The sequence below is a fragment of the Oryctolagus cuniculus genome, chromosome X (assembly GCF_964237555.1).
Source record: "Oryctolagus cuniculus chromosome X, mOryCun1.1, whole genome shotgun sequence".
Lineage (NCBI taxonomy): Eukaryota > Metazoa > Chordata > Mammalia > Lagomorpha > Leporidae > Oryctolagus > Oryctolagus cuniculus.
In genome coordinates, this window is record NC_091453.1 from 97,455,675 (window position 1) to 97,461,998 (window position 6,324).

A 6,324-nucleotide genomic window follows, 5' to 3' on the forward strand; every position below is an offset into this window, starting at 1 on the left:
TCTCTCTCTCCATGCCTTCAGGAACTCCTAGAACTCGAATGTTGTTCTTTTTAATAGTATCCTGTAGATTCCCAACAATATTTTTTAGATTTCTAATTTCCTCTTCTTTTCTTTGGTTTGACTGTATGTTTTCCTGTGCTCTATCTTCTACGTCCGATATTCTCTCTTCTGCTTCACCCATTCTGTTTTTAAGGCTTTCTAATGTGTATGTCATTTGATCTATTGAGCTCTTCATTTCATTTTGATTTCTCTTCACTATAACACTTTCCTGTTCTACTAGTTTCTGAGTTTCATTTTGACTCTTCCTTAAAATTTCATTTTCACGAGAGAGATTTTCAATCTTGTCCATTAAGGATTTCTGTAGTTCAAGGATTTGCTTTTGAAAACTTCTAAATGTTCTTATCATAAATTTTTTGAAATCCGTTTCTTGCATTTCTTCTATCTCATCATCTTCATAATCTTGGCTTGGGGTGTTTTGCTTATTTGGAGGCATCATAGTGTCATCGTTGATCTTGTTCCCTCGATTTCTGTGTTTGTTACTCGGCATAGTTAATTCTTCTTGTGTCACTGTGCTTTTTTTTTTTATTTTATACTGTGTCCGTGTTAAGTGGACTGCCTGCTGTTGGAGGAGCCTTGGAGGCTTGAGATGGGTGCGGCCTGAGAGCTCTGCCTGGTTCTTCCTGGTTAAGGGTGTGCAAAGGTGACACCCTCAGGTTATGCATGGTAAATCTCTCTCTTTTTATTTATTTATTTATTTTATTTATTCAGGGGGTAAGTAACACCGCATGGCACGGCTGTGCAGAATTGATGGTATTTCGCTTTCAGTCTTTGGCTTCTACCCGTAGAGTCCCAGAGTCCCTTTAGGCTCCTCTGGACTCCCACTGGGTTGCCTAGGCTACTGAATTGTAGTGACTCAGTTCCTTAGCTCTCCCCCATTGATATGTAAATCCAGAGAGGGGGCCTGCTCTTTGTCTCTTGGGAATTCTTCAAGCCTTGCAGCCTTGTAACCTTTGCAAGGTTAGGGGGAAGAGAAACCCCGAAGCTTTTTTTTCCTTCTTTCCGGTAGTGAGTTTGCTGCACTTTCCGGCCCCCCTCTAGATTCTGACCCCCGTTTCCCCACCAATGTCTCGGGTTATTGAGCTCACCTCCCCTTCCAGCACCGATGTGTGGACTCGGAGCCCTGAGCATCCCAAGTCTCCCCGCTGTTGTCTGTGTGGCATGCACTCCCCTTCGAGCACTGGCGTGCAGACCCTGGGGCTTCCGCGGCTCGGTCCCGCGGCTTGGCTTGGCTTCCGCGCGGTGGGCGACCTTGTTCTCCCAGTAGGTCCTCCGATTCACGGCCACTGGATCCAGAAGAGTTTCCCCTGCAGTATTTTCCTGGTTCTTTTTTCTGCGGCTACCGTAACTCCCCTTTTATTAAACTAAATTTTCCCGGACTATCGGTGTGCGCCCTCACTATTCCGCCATCTTGGCTCCACCCCTCCTTTGGCAGAGCCAGTAGGGTTGCCAATGACACACACCATAGTATGACAGAAACACAAGAGTTCTTCAGCCTCGTTGTCCCAGGGTGATGCTGGTTAGGTGGAAGGACAGATGTGGATGGACTAACTGGTACTGGCTTCCCCATTGGGTGCTATGGGATCAAGGACAGATAACATCAACTCCCATCATGATCCCAGAAGTCATAGAAAATGTCTAAGGGAAGCAAAAGCTCAATAGGGCTCATTCATAAAAATGGAAATGACACATCAATTATTGGGCCTACCTTTAAATCTCAATGGATTAAAAGGCTCAATAAACAACAAGTTAGTTTACAGAAGATACCAAATGACCCATAGGTGATGCTTTGGCCCCTATTGTGATTACTTATGGTCCAAAGAGTCAAAGACATGCTTGCTAATGAGATGACATCAGTACTGATGGCTCTACAAAGCTGAACACATAGAATTTATTGAGCTGTAGCCATTATACAACCAACAGATAGCCATCTTTTGACTGAGAGTAGATATGAATATCTTATCCTATGTGCTGTACACTGGATTTATAATTCCTGAATGAAGTTCTCAGTTTTGTACTTCCACTGTAATTACCTGGCCAATATTTGATGACTCAGACCTTAAAATATCAATGGCCCAAACCACTGAGTGAATCCCTAGACATGGGTCCAGTTTTAGCTATTCTCTGGACTACCCTACTTTAATTTTACCTATGGTGTGAAACATCTGCATAAGTATTACTGATCTATGTTGTCATTATGGACGTCAACATGTCATATGTAAGATTTTTTCTTTATAATCACATTTGAAAGAACAGAATGAAACTCTATATAATAGGATTAATTATGACAGCAAATTCCAGAAGAGTGTTATCTCTACCTCTCTGGGTTATATATTTTTCTCTGAACCCTAAAGGGCAGCAGAATGTCTGTTCCCAAAAGCAAGAATCTTGTGTCAGAGTCCTAGGTCAGCAAATTCTCATGTCAGCAAATACACAGAAGGCTGGAAGGTGCCTATTCTATTAAACATCATAGAGTGATTTGTATCACGCTCCCTGGAAGAAAACCTGACAACCAGCTTCATCCTGATGTCTGTATTGTAATACTGGGCTTAAGCATACAGGCCCAAGAAAAAAAAATGATGCACCACCTGTCCTTAACAATGGTAGAAATCACTAATGCTACTGCCCAAGTCATCCAAGACCAACAAGAATTGCTAAATTCACTAGCCAAAGTGATGATAGATAACCAAATAGCCCTCTGTTGGCATTTGTATTATTGCCAATACCTCTTCTATGACTACAACATTAATTTGGGGAAGTAGAAACTGAGTCAAAGCATATCTACTCTCAAATGGAATGGTTGTCAGCTGTTCACTTTCAGTCTCAATTAGATTAATTATTTTGGTCTCTTCAGTTGACTTCATTAAGGTACATGGAATTCCTGATTGAAGTGCATTCTCCAGGAAAGTTTGGTCATTCTTCTGGGTCTGATTCCCTTAATATCCCTATCAAAGTACTGTCCCAAAATGGCACAGGAGCTCTACAAACAAATTGCCTTCATCTGAGTTGTTCAGGGGCCCCATCATCCCTAAATCCACTTCTAAATTAAGAATATTTGTTAAAGTTGATTTTTAAAAAGATTTGTTTAAGGTATAAGAATTTCATGTATTTGATGTATACAGATTTTGGAACATAGTGATAATTCTCATTCTAACTCTCTCCCACCCATGGGCCAACCATTCCTCCTTCTTCCTCTCTTATTCTCTCTCTTGCTTTTTACAAAGATCTACTTTATGTTTATTTTATACTCATAAGATTAACTCTCCACTAAGCAGAGTTCAACAAATAATAAGACGAAAAAACACAGTTCCTCAGCAGTAGAGACAAAGGCTCTAAACAATAATTGAATCTCAAAATGTCGATTTTACGCCTTTGTATTAACCTTTGGTAATATATTAATTACCACAGATCAGAGAAAAGGTGGTATTTGTCATTTTTGGAACTGGCTTATTTCACTAAGTATAATGGATTCCAGTTGCATCCATTTCATTGCAGAAGACTGGATTTTTTTTTTAACTTTTATTTAATGAATATAAATTTCCAAAGTACAGCTTATGGATTACAATGGCTTCCCCCCCCATAACTTCCCTCCCACCCGCATCCCTCCCCTTTCCCACTCCCTCTCCCCTTCCATTCACATGAGGATTCATTTTCGATTATCTTAATATACAGAAGATCAGTTTAGCATACATTAAGTAAAGATTTCAACAGTTTGCTCCCACACAAACATAAAGTGAAAAATAATAGATGATTTTTAAATGATGATGAAATCAGATCAGACCTATTGTCATGTTTAATCCCAGTGAGAGTCAAGTTAGGAATTGATAATTTCTTCTTCTTCTTTTTTTTTTACAGAAGATCAGTTTAGTATACATTAAGTAAAGATTTCAACAGTTTGCACCCCCATAGAAACACAAAGTGAAATATACTGTTTGAGTACTCATTATAGCATTAAGTCTCAATGTACAGCACATTAAGGACAGAGATCCTATATGAGGAGTAAGTGCACAGTGACTCCTGTTGTTGACTTAACAAATTGACACTCCTGTTTATGGCATCAGTAATCTCCCTATGCACCAGTCATGAGTTTCCAAGGCTATGGAAGCCTTTTGAGTTCACCAACTCTTATCTTGTTTAGACAAGGTCATATTCAAAGTGGAGGTTCTCTCCTCCCTTCAGAGAAAGGTACCTCCTTCTTTGAAGACGTGTTCTTTCCACTGGGATCTCGCTCACAGAGATCTTTCATTTAGATTTGTGGTTTTTTTTTTTTTTTTGCCAGAGTGTCTTGGCTTTCCATGCCTGAAATACTCTCATGGGCTTTTCAGCCAGATCCGAATGCCTCTAGGGCTGATTCTGAGGCCAGAGTGCCTCATGAGTCTGCTGAGCATCTCACTTCCCATGTTGGATCACTCTACCCTTTATTTATTCTATCAGTTAGTATTAGCAGGTACTAGACTTGTTTATGGATTTTTTTTTAATTTATTTGGAAGATAGAGTTACAGAAAGAGGTAGAGACACAGAGAGAGGTCTTTCATCTGCTGGTTCACTCCCCAGATGGCCACAACGTCTGGAGCTGCGCCCATCTGAAGACAGGAGCCAGGAGCTTCTTCTGGGTCTCCCACATGGGTGCAGGGGCCCAAGGGCTTGGGCCATCTTCCACTGCTATCCCAGGCCACAGTAGAGAGCTGGATTGGAAGAGGAGCATCTGGGACTAGAACCGGCACCCACATGGGATGCTGGCGCTTCAGGCCCGGGCTTTAACCCACTGTACCACAGTGCTGGCCCCAAAAGACTAGATTTAATAAAATTCTTTTAATGACTGAGTAGTATTTCATGCCATATATACACCACAATTTTTTTTCCAGTCATCAGTTCATGGATATCTGGGTTGATTCCATATATTAGCTATTGTGAAGTAAGCTGTAATAAACGCGGGGTCACAAATAACTCTTTCACATGCTGATTTCATTTCCTTTGGGTAAACTCCCAGGAGTGGGATGGCTGGGTCTTAAGGTATATTGATTTTCAATTTTCTGAGATATCTCCGTACTGTCTTCCACAATGGCTGTTCTAGTTTAGATTCTCACCAGCAGTGGGTTAGGGTACCAGTTTCCCTACATCTTCAGCCAAATTTTTTGTTTATTGATTTCTGTATGAAAGCCATTCTAACTGGGGTGGGTGAATCCTCATTGTGATTTCCCTGATGGCTAGTGATCCTGATCATTTTTCATGTTTCTGTTGCCCATTTGAATTTCCTTTTTTTGAAAAATGCCTGTTTAAGTCCTTTGCCCATTTATTTACTGGGTTGTTTGGTTGTTGTTGAATATCTTGAGCTCTTGGTAGAACTAGATATTAATCCTTTATCAGTTACAGAGTTTGAAAATATTTTCTCCCATTCTATTTTTTGCCCCTTTGCTGAGTGTACCTTTTGCAATGCAGAAGTTTTTCAGCTTGATGTAATTCCATTTGTCAATTTTGACTTTGATTGCCTGTGCATCTGAGGTGTTTTTCAAGTTTTGCCTATATGAAAATCTTGCAGATTTTACCCCAATGTTCTCCTCTAGTAATTTGATGGTATCAGATTATATATTTAGAACTTTGGTACATTTTGTATTGATTTTTGTATAAGGCATAAGGTACATGAATTGTTTCACACTCGTGCACATGTAGATCCAAATTTCCCTGCACAATTTGTTGGAGAGACTATCCTTTTTCAAGGAACTGATTATAGCTCCTTTTCAAAGATAAGTTGTTGTAGATGGGTAGATTGATTTCTGGAATTTCTATTCTGTTCCATTGATCTGAATGTCTATTTTTTGTGCCAGTATCATCATGTTTTGATTGTAATTGCCCTGTAGTATGTCTTGAAAAGTTAGTATTGTGATGCATCCAGCTTTGTATTTGTTCTACAAGATTGCTTTAGCTATTTGGGGTCTCTTATAGTTGAATATGAAGTTTAGTATTTTTTAGATCTGAGAAGAATGTAATTGGTATTTTGATTGGGATCACAATGAATCTAAATTGCTTTCAGTAGTGTAGACATCCATGAACATGGAAGATTTATTCATTTTTTGTATCCTTTTCTATTTCTTTCTTTAATGTTTTGTAGTTTTCATTGTAGAGATATTTAACCTCCTTGGTTAAATGTATTCCACGCTATTTATCTTTTCTATAGTTATTTTGAATGGTGTTGATCTGAGAAGTTTTTTCTCAGCCATGACATCATTTATATATACAAAGGATATTGATTTTTGTGTGTGATTTTGA